The following is an 18,248-nucleotide window of genomic DNA, read 5'->3' as shown; positions in this document are numbered from 1 at the left end:
GGGTTAAGCATCCAACTCGTGATTTTGGCTCAGGTCATGATCTCAGGGTCATGAGACAGAGCCCCACTCTGGGCTCTGGCCTCATCATGGAGTCTGCTTAAGATTCTCTCTCTCCCTCTCCTTCCCCCTCCATTTGCTTGCACTCTCTCTCTCTCTCTCTCTCAAATGAATAAATAAATAAATAAAATCTTCAAAAAAAGAAGCAAGTCGAAAAAAATATGGGTTTGAAATAATCGAATATATATCAACTCTTTATCTTCATAATAGGTAAGAAACTGAAACACTATTTTAATGTTAAATATTAATTTATTTCTTTATTATCTATTAATCCTTATATTCAAATATAGGATTTATGTTTAGCAAATGAATAAAATGTCAACATAATCAACTGAAGAGTAAATTGTTCATCCAGCACTTTGTAAAAAATCTAGCATTTAATAATGTGTCAACGCAGAACATATTGTAGTTTAGGACCTAAGGTTTATATAAACACATACACAATTACAGAATAAGCCAGAGACAGCAAGTAAAGAAGAGACGGAGAAGGAGAAAAGAAATGGATGAGTAATTTTTTTGGTAGTGACTTAATCTTTACCTAAAAACTTAATTAAGAAAAAAGCCAATGTCTATGACATAAGCATAGTCCTTTGATAAAATATTAGATCTCTTATAGTTGTTAAGTTACCTTAACACCCTTGACCTGTCTGTCCTCTAGTATATAACTGGAGACTACTATCAAGCTCTAAAATAATGTAATATAAAGACCCAAAATATTTATTAACCATATTTTGACACAATGTAATTTATTTTTAAGTTTTGTAAAATATTATTTTCAGTCCAATGGGACAAAAGATTTTTAAATAAATTCTTTCAAAATCGCTGTTGTTATAATCCATAATTATATGGCAGCTATCAGATTAGTCATGTGACTCTTTGGAGACTCATTGGCTTTTATTCTTTCTTGATAGGCACTGTACAATTAATAGAAGTGGTTTGCTGTCAATGCTCTATGGGGATTATTCACAAACATTCAATTAGTTGAGTCATACAAAGGGATGAAATTAAATTTGATAATTATCTTGTTTTGCTAATTGTTTTCTAGACTCCCAGAATGCATTTTGATAAGCCTTTTCATTTCAATTCCATCAACTTTTTTGAGCAACTATAGTTTGTGTAAAGAAAAAGCTACTTAGTTCCTGATAAAAGAGAATATTTTTCAGCACAAAATTCTTTAAACATTTTGAATGGAAGGCAGGCAAACAGAGCTGTAAAGAACTCCCTCAGGTGTTATAAAGCAAATGTCCATAACAACCTCTTGAAATTTAAGGCAGGGGAAAAAAATCAGGGGCATCAAAATAGACCTATGGGAGTTGCCAGTGGTTTCTTGGAGATAAGCCATTCAAGATTTAAGATTACAATCTTATTATATAATTATTATTATAATCTTATTATTTGAGATGTAATGGCATTTGTTGACTACTGAATAAAGAGAAGATGGCAACTTTATTTGAAAACACAAACATAAATCTATTTATTTGAATAAAATATTTATAATATTTTTTTAAGCCCAATGGAGAACATTCCTATATAATAATGCTAAACTGTGAGTGCCACTTTTAACAGACATTCAGGGAATTTTTCCTGTATGTGTCTACATGTCTTATCTATTTAAAACTGTATGATTTATATAAACATGTAATATGCATAAGCCTAATTATTAGAACAACAGATTATCTTATCAATTGGTATAGATAAGCATAGTGCACTCAGTAATTTCTTAGTCCAAAGATATTACAGCACAGAAGCATAAGGGCCAACTTAATTAGAGGCTGTGATATCCCTATCTAGGCCAAAGTGACACTGACTCCCTCAATACATAATTCAATTTTCTCTATGGTGATCTTGACATGAGAATTATTGTAGATCTCTGTAAATGATGCATTTAAACTGAGCATTTAAAAAAAATAGCTTCAAATTCTATTGCTTATAGAGATAGGGCACTGCAGTCACCTATTTAAAATAAAATAATTCTCTTATAAATATACTTCAATATACTTAATGATAGTTGTAAAAGCAGCTATGTTGACAAATACTTTAATTCATATTAAAATATTCTACTTAAAAAACATTCCTATCACTTGCAAAAATCACACACACACACAAAGATTATTTGTTGTTTTTTTTTTTGAGGGAATGCCTTGTTTTCATTTATTTATTTATTTAATTTTAATTCCAGTATAGTTAACAAAGTGTTAAATTAGTTTCAGGCGTACAATATAGTGATTCAACAATTCTATACATTACTCAGTGCTCATCATGATTTAAGTGTACTCTTAATCCCCTTCACCTATTTCACCCATCCCCCCCACCCACCACCCCTCTGGTAACCACCATTTTGTTCTTTATAATTAAGAGTATTTGGTTTGCCAAAATGATTATTTTCTTAACGAATGGATCAAACTTAAAGAGAAACAAAGTGAATGCAACAGTGTATTCATAGGCAAGAATCCAAAAGCAGAATTTAACAAAGATTTACTTTTGTTAATTTTTATGCTCTGATTTTTTAATGGTTCTTGACTCAGCTTAAAACACCCAAGTACTAGGAAATCGAAAGTTCCACTATTTATATCTAACTGCAAATACAAATGGGTAACATCCCACAGGTCAGACTACCTTTCTTCTGATTTTTTTTCTTTTAATGAAGAGGGGGCCAAGATTGTCCCCTCTGAATTATTTGACTGATTTTGCAACCTCCTATTTTAAGAAAGGACGATAACAGGGCTATTTCCCACGAGTGACTCCATCACTTCACTCATGACTAAACTATTTTTATAGCTTGGCCATAATCCAGAAACCTAAGAGCAAGAATACTGACAAAACTCTTGGTGCATTTAGAACTGCCTGGCTGCACTCAAACCTTTAAAATTCACCAAAGGGTAGGTTCATATGTGAAAGAAAAAATACTGGTGTTTTGGGTCATCAGGCCCCTCAATGTTTCATATGCTCTGGTTTCAATAAGATCTCAAATATTTCCCAAGCCTTTGAAGTGTTGAAGAGTGTGCACACATACATACACACACACCCAAAGTAACATAATGTGAATTTCTGAATCATCAACATGGAAAGCAATAACCTATGCAGTATTTTGGCAATATGCAGGGACAGACATTTGAAATTGCTGTAAAAATGGCTACAGCAGCTAACTATATAGTTTACAACCTACCAGGAGCATCTAAGTCAATATGTGTATTTTTTCATGAAATGCTCCCATAGCCTTGTTAGGTGTGTTAGGAATTACTGGACTATAATTTTAGAATATAGAAATAGAATAATAATATAGAAATTATTATATCATTTTAGGTGTATATCATAAATAAATAAGACAAAGAGAAAAATTTAAGTAACCCAAGGTCAAAGACCTAGAAGAGTAGTTATATGAACTAGGGTAGTCTGATTTCAGAAACTACGCTTTTAGCAACTATATTATTCAGCTTCCCTTTTCTAATCCATGAAGCTATTTGTTAACAAAATATTTTATTAATTTTAAGAAAAAATCACAAATGTCAATGATTCTGATGTCTGATTATGGTAACTCACAGATACTTATTCTATTTACTTTCAAAACTATTCTATATCCTTTCTAAACAGGAGATGTTTGGCCTAGCTACATATGTATAATTAATTATTCATTCTCCTTACGCATTCTAAAGAAAATTGCTTATTTTTTTACAGAAAAAGTATTTTTTATTTAAACGTTCAAACTCTTCAGTTAAAATATTTGTAACAAGTGAATTTATGTAGTTAAATAAATTTCATAAAGCTTATCTAACTTTCAAAATTTAATGTTATCATTCATTTTCTAAATTGTGCTTTCAAGGATAAATGGAAGATTTTTTTTCCAATAAAGACCACATTTAACTTAGAGGACCTATGCAACTTATTTTAATTTTATTAAGCTGGTTTTAACTTAGAAAATTAATAAAGGAATGCAGGCCCATTTCAAACACATCGTGGTTTATCATTTGTCATTATGCGTATGTTTCTGGTAGGATTATTTTATATATTTTATGTTAACTGCACAGGATTTGATTTGTGTTATTTTTGTCTGAGCTATGCTTTCTTATGGTTGTGTGACTAGAGTTATTGCTCTTACATATCTGATATCTGCCGTCACCTTGTGGTAGTAAACTCTGAAAGCTCAAGTTAAAATATGGTTGGTTTTCAAAGTTTTATTGTAATTTAGATAGAATTAAAAGGTCAATTAAAATAAAGATAAAGGTATATTCTTGAAAAGGGTATTAAAATTACAATGACCTAATTCTAGAATATGAAAAAGAAATAACCCGTTTCCTACAAACAGAAGTTTTCAGAAACACTAAATTAAGTGACTTTTAGCATTGGGACTCAATGAAAATGTCAACTTCTCTAAGACAGATGTAGAAGTAATGCTTAGAAGTACACAAAAAGCATCAATTTTTATCTACTGACAATGACTCAAAAGCTGCTGTTCTCATCTTTTGAACAACTGTACTTATACACTAGTGTGTAAATAGTTGTATATTGACTGCGTATTTTTGTAAAATCCTTAGGATTAATCAACTTTATATTAATGTTATTCATATTAGTGTTAAATATAATATGCAAGTTCTGAAGAAGAAACTAGAAATTATTTTAATTGGAGTCAAGTCAGAAGTTATTGATCATATTCTAACTTTGATTTTGTCTGAATCATTTTGGCCAAGTTAATGAATTTCTTTGAATATAATTTTTTATCTGCCAAATTAGAAAAATATGTCTTAACCTTAAAATCTGCCATTTGATCTAAATATCACTCAAAAAAAGGAGATTGACAAAACAGATTTTAAAAAATGACCCAACCTCAGGGTTCATTATTGGTGCTATACATTCTATAGGTTTGGACAAATGTATGACATATATCCATCATTATATCATGCAGAGTAGTTTCACTGCTCTAAATAATTGTTTTTTTATAGTCTTCATATCTCTGAAGATATTCTCCATCTGCTTATTCATTATTTCCATCTTTTCTTCCAGGTCATAATCGGCTAATTCCAATACCTAGATCATAAGTGGTTCTGCATTCATGTGTTTATGAGTTCCATTTGCTTGCTTTTCACTTGTTTAAGTATGTAATTTTTACCCTAAATTGGTAATAGATTAATAGTAGGAATTGATATATACCATTATTCTACTTTCTTCGTTTTTCTTGTGCTTGAAAAACCTGTTCCTTCTTATGTCTACTGACTGAACTCAGGAGATGATCACTCACATTTTACCAAGTGCAGGTTGATTTGGAAGTAGGTTTTGATAATTAAGCACACCTGCTGTGATGTTTCTACTGCCAGATCCAGTGTATTTGATCATATTAATGTTGATTGCAGGGTTTGGGCTGGTATTTGCCTGCAAATTCATTAGTAATGGCCTTTAGTCTCAGAGACTTGCAATACACAAATACTATGATAACCTTTCTGACTTGCAGTCTCAACTTCATTGAACAAACAAAAAAAGTGGAAAAATGAAAAAGATTAAGGTATGGTATAAGGATTTAGCTGGTGAAATTGCCTGGAACAATTTTTTAAAAATTAAAGTTATCCTTGGGGCGCCTGGGTAGCGCAGTCGTTAAGCGTCTGCTTTCGGCTCAGGGCGTGATCCCGGCGTTCCGGGATAGAGTCCCACATCAGGCTCCTCGGTTGGGAGCCTGCTTCTTCCTCTCCCTCTCCCCTGCTGTGTTCCCTCTCTCACTGGCTGTCTCTATCTCTGTCTAATAAATAAATAAAATCTTTAAAAAATATATATAAAAAAATTAAAGTTATCCTTAACTGTAACAACATCTCTATGTAAAAATCATTTTTGAATAGGAGTTACCAGGGTAAGGTGGTACTTTGCAATTGAAATTATAGAGTTAGATGATATGAGTTATAGATATTCCTCTAACATAACAAAATTCTATAGAGTGAAATTGTTTTCCTAACTGTTATTGGCTTTATAAAGGGCAATAACTTTTTACAGTCCCCTAGAAAATAATATTTCATATTTTCACTGACAAGGGAAAATCTTTGCCACTATTTTTTTCTTTGTCCTTGATTTCTCCTCTTCTAAGAACTTGAAAGTTAAGTTTTTATCTGAAATCCAGTTCAGTCATTATACTTTCTTTCTGCCTGCAAGCTTGTTCTGTTTTGTTGTTTTTTACCCTTGAACAACATTTAGTTTCTCACATAAAATAATAACCCTTAAAAATTCATGAGCCCAATAGTTCTGTTTAAAGAGGAAGCTTATTTAGAAAACTAATAATGCCAGGTCATGTGGTTAATATTACTCTCATTGACTTTATCAATTATTATTTTATATTTTTTGAAAAGTCATTTTACATATTTTCTTATTATTGCTATTTACTCAAATACATTTTGACGAACTTTATGAGCTGCAAAGCTGTTAAAACAGTATGATTATAATTATATACAGATTATATGTATATATACATGTATATCTTCAGTTAAGGACAGAAATAGCACTAATGGCAAAGTCTTCAGTCCTCATATTTCCAATCTCTTTTTCTATGCTTCAAAAAAAATGACATAAATGTATAAACAGAGGAATAGATATAAACTGTATATTCCAATATGTACAAGATACTGTGATTTTAAAAAAATATCAAACTTTAATCCGATTGATATATTTTATGTAATCTGCATGCACAAAAGCATATTTTTATAATGCACAATGTAATGTATCTAGTATTTTGAAGAGAACCTGAAATTTGTGGTTTAATGAGGTTGAATTTGAAATCCAGCTCTACACTAGCTTGTGATAATTTGTACTATTTAAAATATGGATAATAAACATTCTTTTTCAGTATTCTTAGGAAAAATACATGAGATATGCATGCAGTATGACTGGTCTAATAATTACCTTTATTAATTACCTTTATTAATATAAATAATTGTGTTAGAAAAATCAGAGGAGTGTTCTGAACACATCCAGGAATACATAACATTAAAGGTGCAATTTTTACACTGGCATTGATTTTCTGTCTGCCTCTCAGCTTCTCCATGACAACTCTGGAAATATTTAACCATCCTACAGAGTTTTCATGTGGATTAACCAGTAGTAGGCGGCTTTATGCTACTCTATTAAGTGTATTCAGGTGGTGAGTCCCCTATTTTACTAAGAAAATGATGTGATGTTCATTTAAGAAGATGCAACATCCATAGTCACCACAGGCGTTTTGAACGGCCTACCTATAATGGTAATTTATTTATTCAGCACCGTCCCCACGCCTGACCCTCTCGCACCCAGCAACATTCATATCTGGGAATAAACTTTCAACAAGTGACCACAGTACATAAAACAGAGAAAGGGCTTTCAGTTTTTCCTATGAGTCAAGCTGTTTGAAAGCTTCCCTTGTTCTTATTTTAAAAAGGGGTTTCCTTTCATTAATCCAGTTTATAGTGTGTGCACATGTTTTATTGAAACAGTGCACTACTCATGAAAATGTCTATTAGACAAACAAATTCTATTTTGTTTCTATTTTTAACTGTGGAAAATTGAGGGAAAATAAGAATTCTTTACAGAAGGACTTAAGTAAAGGCCCCTGTAATTAGAAGATGTAAGGCTGTTAATAAGGTAGTTTGATGGAAAAAATACCAATAAATTTCTAAAAATTAACCAAAAGAATAATTAACATATTTTGATGTTGTAAAATCAGAAATGACAATGCCAGTGATTTGTATACTATCCTATTTATTTATATTACAGGAGAATTTTTAAAAAATAAAAAGTTTCATGTTTCTTTGCTGCCATTTTGTCATATATTTAGAAAAACTCCTGTCTTAATTATCTAGGTCAAAGATAATAAGAACCAATAATTGTTGTGTATCTGCAAGCAACCCTACCTATTTGGTTGTTTTTCATTAGTTGGTTTCCACTGAGGAAAACTTAAGAGTCTGTTTTTTCCAAACCATTCCTTTTATCACATCTTGGAACAATTCATCCCACTTGAGTATTTCTTAGTAGGCAGCTCATTAATTTTCATGACATCTTTTATTGCTGAATAGCTCTCATTTAAAATGCAATAAAACAAAATAATCAATTTTTAAAAATTTTCCAAAACATATTTCCCTATCATTTCTTCTAAATCAATCAATCTCTCTCTATCTACTTACCTACCTATCTATACCTGTACATATATATAGATACCTGTATCTGTGTTAATGTAGCTATATTTATATATTTGTATCTATATCTTCATATAATATAATTATGAAGCTGTCAGATTACTTACAGGAAAATTTATACACCGAAGAGGAAGGCAAAATCTTAAGTCCAATAAGTGAGTATCTGAATGAGAGACATATGAGACAGTTGATGAATTAGATTTTGACAGGCTGATGGCAGCTACTTGCTAACTTCCCATTGTTTAACTGTGATGGATCATAGAACTTGCTGAAAATAATATTGGCAAGAAAACTAGTACTCAGCTGATCTTAAAATCTTTAAAAACATAATAGGAAAATCAATGATTTCTGTTGAGCAGAAATGTTCTGTGTGTGGTATGGACTCAGAGACTCTGGGCTGATTCTACCTGTTAACAGAGTCTATGTTTCCATATTGTCTGGGTGTCTTCCAGGTTAAATTGGCTGAGCCTGGACCATATTAGTGGTTCTATAGTAGCAAAAGTGCATCTGGAGACCATACGCACACTTTCTTTCTTACCAATTTTCACTTGGTTCTATTTATTGAACTTATAGAAGTGCTGAGTGAGTCATGGCAAGCTGCCTGTCAAGTGAAAGGTGCCATCCAGCCTGGCTGAAGTCAGCAAAGGGACTCAACATCTTTGTACTAGTGGCTAGTAGGCAACAGCTTTTCAATTTCACAATTGCATATGTAAGCAATAAAATCACTTTTATTAGATGTACAAAATTTTAGTTGTTAGGGGTTTTGGGTCATTTTATTTAATATGGGAATGCTTTCCATCCAACCTTCCACTGAGATGTCCATTCACACTCTGAATGTTTCCTAAACAAGGCTACATTAGTCAAACACTTGCATCATTTAGCTATTCAAATTGATGACTCTTTCTTCAATCTTTAATTCTAGATTAAAAAAATAGAAAAAAACTAGCCTATCTGCCAAAGTTAGAAAGAGTGATTAGATAAAAAAACATCTATGGGCTCTAGGTACAGGTGACTTTTTCTTTTAATCAAATTAGAAGTTGTATGGAATAAACTTATAACAACTTTCAACTGTGATCTAGTCATTCTATAACACTGCATGTTTCTGAAAAATAACATTTCCAATCTTTATCATGATATCTGTCTTTTGCATTTCTCAAGCAGTGAACTCAGTCCTTTAAACCAATGACTCTCACTTGTGGCGTGGTTGGGGGGCAGTTTTGCTGCTCAGGGGACTTTGGCAACGTCTGGAGATATTTTTGGTTGCCATAACTGAGCATAAAGAGTGCTACTGGCATCTAGTGGGTAGGGGCCAGTGATGTTGATGAACATTTTACAATAAACAGCAAGGCTCCATAACAAATAATTTCCTGACTCAAACTGTCAGTTGTTCCAAGGTTGAGAAACAGTTGTCGAAGGCAACACAGAATTAATTTAATCATTTTAACATACATACTTTTAAATAAAAGTCGTATTATTTTCTACATTTATGAGAGTGTATTAAGAAACAGGAAGTGAGTTGAGGAGTGTCATAGAGCTAGAAAATATTCCCCAGTTGAGCCCAGGTTTCCCTGATTCATAGCCAATGCTTTAGCTGCTTTACTCATTGGTATGTAAGACAATGCTTGTGTCTTATGAATTCAGGACTAAATCATGACTCTTTGTTGGTAATTGGTTCCAAGACAGTGAACCAAAACCAGAAGAATTTTGGAAAGCCCTTTACCATGTTTTTACCTCTTTAGCTATAGGATATCTACCTAAATGTTCTACTTATAATAATTATTGCTAAAAATAATTCAATATTTTCTTGCTTTTCTACTTTATAGGATGTCTGTCAATGATGTCTTCTGCATATCTTCCCTCTCTTTTGAATGGGAGGAGGGAAATGAGGAGTGAAAACTATGAGACTCTTAGAGTTTACTTACGTCTGTGTCTAGCAAATGTTCATTCCTTGTTTTAAGTATTCATGCACCATTCCCTTATATATATATTTAATAGATCACTTGTTACAAATTTGTACAAGAAGTAGGGCATAATTCTATAGGCCTATGGTCAATTGATACTCATAACTTAACTTTTCATTAACTTAATAAGAAACGATCTTTTTTTTAAGGAACTCAGCAGAGTAACAGTTGGAGCAGAATAGCTAAGCGTAGTTAAATGTCATTGACATTATCTGTGATAGTAAAGAATCATTGGAGACAAAAGTGGGACACGTGTCAACTTCGATTTCTAGACGGTATGGAAATTTCTGTAGGATAAAACTATGAGAGAAACTCAAAATCAGAAATGCAAATTGTGAAACATAAGCTACCTCTCTATTCTGGTTTGCAGTGTAATGTAAAAAATAGATTTTTCTTATTAATAGAAAACAATCCATGAGAAGTTTGGCAGAGTCAACTCATAGTGACTCTTTAATCATACCTTCTCCACCAGGTTTGCATTTTGTTTGCACATACATATGCCAAAGTTTTAAAATTCTCGTAAATATATTTCTTACTCTTCCGTATTTAACATTTTGTTCATGGAGACTGAAAGTTGTATTAAAATATTTCTATATTTTTAAAAATACAGTCCAAAATACCTTGTAAAATATCTCTTTTGCTTAATAAAAATTGCTTTTGAAGATAGATGTAATTTTTCACGTATTTCCAACTAGTCTGTGTTCCCCTCACTCTTACCTGACCTCTAAACCCTTCTCTCTGATTCAGCTCAGCCACAATCATGTCCAGGAAGAAAAAAAAAATTTTTTTCTGGCAACAAAAGTGAGAACTAAAAGCAGCTGAGGTGGAGGCTATTTGGCAGCAAATACAAGAACTGTAATGTGCTTTGAGGAAAATACAAGGACCTCACCACAAGAAGGTAGCCATTCTGAAGCAGGGAGTAATAGCAAATATCCAGAAGAGGGTTTGGGCTCAGTCACAGCTCTTTAATTTGCTCAACTTGTCCCTCCAGGCTGCTGTGATCAAGAAAACTGAATTCCCATCTGTTAGCAGTATGAATGGTACCTTAGTACTAATGCTAGAAGACAATGTCCAAAGGCAAGTATTAGCTGGCAATATAATCCAATATCTAGCAACAAGCCCTTTTCCCAACTCTCTTTCCTATATCTCCCTAGGGGAAAAAATCCCTGATTAAAAAAAAAATAATTTAATCTTTGATGATTTTTTAAAATCTCTATTTCTATACATTTTTCAAAATGCATTTTACTAATTTTTAAAAATATTTACTCTATTGTTCTAACAACCACATTGGTGTTATTTGATCACTGATTATATATTTTCTTCTACTTATAATCAGATACGCTCTACATGCATCTCAAAATACCCTTATATACAGCGATAATCTTTAATATGATTTGTCTGCTTATAATTTTTTAATTTTTTTTAAAAGATTTTATTTATTTGACACAGAGAGAGAGACAGCCAGTGAGAGAGAGAACACAAGCAGGGGGAGTGAGAGAGGAAGCAGCAGACTCCTAGCGGAGGAGCCTGATGTGGGGCTCGATCACAGAGCACAGGGATCACGCCCTGAGCTGAAGGCAGATGCTTAACGACTGCACCACCCAGGCACCCCTGATTTTTTAATTTTGAAAAAAAAAATTAACTTGTTCCTTTTTAAGTTATTTTTAAATTCATATCTAATCTTTGAGTAGTCTATGAAAAAAATACTCATTGCTATAACAAACACACAGTGATAATCTACATATTATCTTACATTTGCCTTAATCAAGAGATCAAGTAACTGTTTACTGAGCATCCACAAAATTGCCTGTAGATGTCATAAGAACAAAGATGAAGAGAAACAGTACAATATGTCTGCCCTTAGATTATACTCTTGTGGGAAACACCAAAAGCAACAACTATAACACAATGCTTACACAGAATATATATATGTATAAAATATTCTGTGAGCACAATAAAAGAATATATTTGATTTTGGCTGTGTGGGAAAGGAAAGCCTAAGTACAGAATAAACAATCTTGCTTTTTCAGAAAAATTCTAAACCTTCTTAAAATCCTACCAAACCTACAATCTTATTTTTTTTTGGTTTAATAACAACTTTGATATTATTAAGTAGACTATTCAACTAAAATTATACGATCTTGGATAAAGTATCATTGCTTTGTGTTGGTGTTCAGAAAACAAATAAAAAGCACTAACTAAATGAAAAAGCTGGTGGTTTCAATCATTTTCATGTCAGATTCAATGAAAAATACATCAATATGATCAGAGTCTTTTCTTGTTTGTATGTGCGGTTATTATATCAGAAGCCCGTAATATGAGTATAGAATTCACTATCTCTCACTTTTTTGTACAGACTACTATTTTTCAAAACAACTTATTTCGAGATAGCTGTAAATTTCAGCCCAGAAACTTTTGCAACTTTATTAAATTGCAATATGATGGGTCCAAATAGAATTGCTCTTTATTTTTAATTAAATTTCAACAGATCTGAAATCAAGTTTAAAATGGCATGTTTTCTATGGTCTTTTATATAATGGCTTAATCATATTTGTATCCATTCAGATCCAATTCAGTATCTAGCCAAAATCAAGCATTAGATATATGGTTATTTAAGCTTCCATATTTTGTGAAAAATGAGAAATTGAGCATTTCAAGAAATTCACAGTTTACAATGGAAAATCTTAGGCTTGAGGTTTATATTCATGCATATAATTTTAAATTGAAAATGCATAAGAAACAGCATTTCTCATTTGAATTTTTTAAAGACAAACCCACAGCAAGGTTCAGGTACACAATCTGCAGGAATACTACATAATTTGTTCAAATTTTTTTTTTCAGTTTCTTCTCAGATTAAACAGACTTCCTCTTTACTATTGTATCAATATATTCATTGGCTGTCCAGACTAATCAGAGGTTTATTTTACTAATTCACTAATTTACCTAACTAATCAGTGATTCCTTATAATTAACAGACTCTCTAGTCTTATGCAATCTGGAATTTATTTGGTGATACAAAAACAGTAAATGGAATCTGAAATAGTTCAACAAAATTCAAAATAAAATATTTATTTCAGTTACCTTTATTGCCATAATTGACCTAATTTCCTTGACCTCCCAAGTCATTCTTTCAAATGAAAAGAAGAAATATTTTTTAAATTTCAAATGAACAAAAGTCGAACAGATGAAATATCAAAAGGCTTTTAGAATCTATTAATACTTGATGTTCTTAAATGCAATACTCATGTATCTAAGCTCAAATTATTTTTATTCATTATATATATGTATATATGTTGTTTTTATTTAAGGTCTTGGGCTTTAAGAAAAATTTCTTAAATTGTTTCTGACACTACCTTCTATTCAATTTCTTTTAGTCTTTTCTTAATTTCCTTTTATTTGGAATTTGGTTGTCATGGATAGCTTAAATATGTGCTAAACTAACTTCTCTAATTTTGGGGGCATGGAGTGAATGGGTTGCGATCTTTATTTTTCCTATTTAATTTGTTTTCTTCAATTCCCTGAATACTATATTTTTCCCCAAGGGACAATTTTTGCTTTGTTTAGAAACTATTTGATTATGGGGCACCTGGGTAGCTCAGTTGGTTGAGCATTTGACTGTTGATTTCAGTTCAGGTCATGATCTCAGGGTCCTGAGATCGAGCCCCTTGTTGGGCTCCATGCTCAACACAGAGTCTGCTTGGGATTCTGTCTCTCCCTCTCCCTCTACCCCTCCCCTGCTTGCACTTATGTGCACTCTATCTCTCAAATAAAGAAATAAAATCTTTAAAAAATATAAATAAAAAAGAAATATTTGATTATATTAATAATGAAGCAAAAGAGAATAAATACCACATATTCTTCTTTCATAAGTAACACCTGGAAACTGATACTCTTCATTCTAGGGTGAGTTGGTGAACAGTCTTCCATTCTACTGAGCATTTCCAAATGCCAAGGTGCAAATGATTTATTCTGGGCTACCATTCCAGCTATTCTTGTCCTTCCCAGTCACATAATTGCATTTGTTGATGTGTATTTACCTAGGAGGTGGATGCATGCCTTCTAATCATCCTGCGTTCAGGAATGGGTGAAGGGAAGGGAAGTGCTGTATTATATATATCAGGGCACCCTCCATCTCAGTCCAGAGATCCCCTGGGGTTTAAAACTGGCAAATCAGCTCTCTCTTCTTCCTTCAGCTTTACTGAGCATGTCATGAACTCTGGCTTCCACTGCCCTGCTTTATCAATCAACATACTTCTGTTCTTCTAGGTATTTGTTGCAACCATTTTTCCATCAATGCCCCCCCCACTGATGTTCTTTTTGTTGATGTGGACTTATATGGCTTTTAAAATAATTTTAATGAGGTTCCAGGAGGGCAAGTAGATAAACTGAGTTCGTAATCTTGAACTAGAATCCCCAATTACCTGTTGAATGCTTTTTTTAAAATTATCGTATAATGCATTATTAGTTTCAGGGGTACAGGTCTGTGATTCATCAGTCTTACATAATAGACAGCACTCACCGCAACACATACCCTCCCTAATGTCCATAATACTTGTTGTTTTCATTTGTCTGAATCCTTGGCAAGAGGATCCTACTCATCTTTTCTTTCTCAGTATTTGGCATAGCGTTTGGCTCAGAGCTGGCACTCAGTGATACTCATTTGAGGAATTCATGTTTATCTGCAAAATGCTCCTTTACATTCTTACTGTTCTTAAGACCATGAAAGAAAGAGAGTCTCTATCTATAGGTGTATATATGAATTCCTATTCTTCTATAATTCCCTAGCAGGGCTTTCAAGAAAATGCCACCAAACTTCCTCTAATTCATCCCAATTTTGGTAAAACACATATCACATCATAGACTTTGGAAGGGGAGTAAACCATGTATACCAAAATGAAAGTGTTTTTAATGTGATTATTAAATGCTCCCAAATGAATTATGTAAGTGAGCAAGAAATCTACAGATTTAGAATTCCAAACAATTTGAATTTGAAAGAGGTTTTTTTTTTAAGATTTTATTTATTTATTTGACAGAGAGAGTGAGTGCACATGCATAAGCAGGGAGAACAACAGAGGGAGAGGGAGAAGCGGGCTCCTCCCTGAGCAGGACCCTGAGGTAGGGGCTTGATCCCAGGACTCTGGGATCATGACTTGAGCCGAAGGAAGACGCTTAACCAACTGAGCCACCTAAGCGCCCCTTGAAAGAGGTTTAGAAGGAATTAGGTAATTGTGGGCGAAAATGAACAGATCAAAATTAAACTTAGGGCAAAAATCATTATTAGTACAACTTACATTTGTGCTGCCTTCGGCTCAGGGCGTGATCCCGGCGTTATGGGATCGAACCCCACATCAGGCTCCTCTGCTGAGAGCCTGCTTCTTCCTCTCCCACTCCCTCTGCTGTGTTCCCTCTCTCGCTGGCTGTCTTTATCTCTGTCGAATAAATAAATAAAATCTTTAAAAAAAAATAAAAAATAAAATAAAATGGTCATAGAAACGAGCACTCATAAGCTTGTCTAAGATTAAGCTGAACTTCCAAACTGTAAACTTGCAAAGTTCCAAAATATCCTGAATTACCCTTAGAAATTATTAAAAGTGAAACTGTTAACTGAATTCAAAGTAAAACGAGTCTTGAGAGCAATAGCATAGCAACAGCTTTGTACTGCAGAGGTGACTCTTTTGCTTTTGTGCCCAAATAATATTTTTTAGTAGTATAATCTTTGCTGGCCATTTAGTTATAGCTATTTAGTATTTGGTGATACTTGTCCTAAATTTGCTGCTTATTGTACTGTTCTCTCCTACTATAAGGATTAACATTTCCTCTATTAAGCTTCTTCCATTTTGATAGAAAGCCAAGACTATATTCATCTGTGTTCCTTGGGAGGGATCAACTATCTCAGTGCCTTTCAGCAGAATCAGGAGTTTGTGGGCCAACTGAGCAATAGCATTTAATATGAGATGTTCAATGGTGAACATCCAGTGAATATCCAGGAGTATTTTAAAATAGACTTTTCCATTATTTTTCTTTCAATTAAATTGAGTTACATTAAACCTTGTTGGAAAACAGAAGGAATATAGTTTATGGAAGCAGACTGTCCTGGATTTCAACCCTGGCTCCACAATTTCTGTTATCCTGGAAAATTTACTTAACACCTTTGAGATTCAGTTTCTACTTTGTGAAGAGCTTATGTGGTGACTGAATGATAGTAGAGCATTTAGCACAGTGATTGGCATACTAGGCTCATAATACATGTTACTTCTCTCCAGAATACCTAAAGGCAGCATTAAAAAGAAAAAAAGAAAAAAGGAAAAAGAAAAAAATAGCCTTGCTTGAATAGTCATTATCTCTGCTCAGGTAGGGAAGTATTTCCTGTCAAAAAGACATTTTGTAATGCCAACAACCAAACAACCATAATATATTTGCCACTTAAAACTCTTTTACTTCATTCACCATAACTGAGTTAAATTAGCCCTCTAGGTAGGCTGAGCTCTCACTGGTTTAAAACTGTGGGAAAATAATCCTGAGTGCAAGGAGATCAGGAAATTATCTTGGTTTTGGAGTTAGCTCCTGAGAAAGCTAGTCATTAAGACTTTCCAAAGGACTTGCTGTAAACTACTTACATAACCAAGGATATCTGAGACACAATGTTTGTTCCACTGTAGAGAGACCTTGGTTTCTCTAACTGGAGAAACTGAGAAAGTTGCTTAACGTTTGTAATGTGATATATATATATATAATCTGTCTAAAAATATGTATAAATATGTATATTATATATAATATGTATATAATCTGTCTACATACACATATACATCTACAGAGGGAGAGGGAAGCAGGAAGAGAGGTGTCAATGCCTATCATTATCACTATGTTGCACTCAATAACTGATAAAGGATAAAAAAAAATCATAGCAGATGAAGTCCTAGGAACCAGCAAACCACAAAATGTCAGAACAAACAGCAGGTTTGATGTTTTTGGAAGATTTACCCATTGAGAATGAAGGTACATAGTAATTCTCTGAGTTATTGAATCTATGCTCCTGGCTTCTGCTTCTAAAGAAACTCAATGGTACATTAGGAAATACTGTCAGAAGCCCAGTTTCATTGAATGACTTAATAAAGCCATTAATAAAGCTTGGACTATTTCCCACAGGTACGATCCTGTGATTCGCTTCAGAACTGGGCAAAACTAGATGATGAAAGAACTCACAGGTGAGGGTAGGCAAAGTAGGAAGTGATACAAGATTATTTTCAGTAAAACAGTAAAATCGTGCTACTTAAGGATGCATTTTCTATTACTGAATCCAAACAGGATACTAGAAAATAGGAAATTAAAGTAAGAAATAAAGTCGAATTATAATGTAATGGTGTTGTTTTTATTTATAAAAGCTATGAATTTGATTTTTGGAGTCGTTTTAGGTTTACAGAAAAATTGAGAGAAGGTGCCAAGACTTCCCATATATATATACCTCTTGCCCCATAGATGCACAGCCCCTCCCACTACCAACACCCACCACCAGAGTGTACATTAGTTACAATGAATTAAAAGCTATGTATTTTTATTGTTGAAAATTTTAAAATTATAAAATCTTGAACATTAGAGGAAAAGGGTACAAAGGAGAAGACAAAAATCACCTATAATGCCATGCTGCTAAAGAAGATAAAATGTTAGTGTTTTCAATATGTGTGTATTTATATATATTTCTTCCACTGAAATTATTTATATATATTTTATAACATTGAGAAAATTACATGTAACTTATAATCTGTTTCTTCAATTTAAATATGTATTATGAACATTATCTAAAATTCTCTTCTAGAACACCATTTTTAATGATTTTGTAGTATTTAATCATATCTTGGCAAAACAACTTATCTAACTTGTATCTTTGCCTTTATTTCCATTTGGTAGCAATTGTTGTCAATTAGGTTATTATTCTCAAATCCTTGCTATCTTCTTATAATAGGATTACTGATAAAAGCTTGTTGCCAAGCAACTTTGCAATGATTCTCAGTAAAGAAAGCTGAATATAAGCCGCTTGCCCCTTCCTTCCATTAACTTGGGCTTCAGCTTCGGGACTTATTTTGAACAATGGAAT

Source organism: Ailuropoda melanoleuca, chromosome 15 (genome assembly GCF_002007445.2).
Source record: "Ailuropoda melanoleuca isolate Jingjing chromosome 15, ASM200744v2, whole genome shotgun sequence".
In the NCBI taxonomy this organism is placed as follows: Eukaryota; Metazoa; Chordata; class Mammalia; order Carnivora; family Ursidae; genus Ailuropoda; species Ailuropoda melanoleuca.
This window is presented reverse-complemented; position numbering follows the sequence as displayed.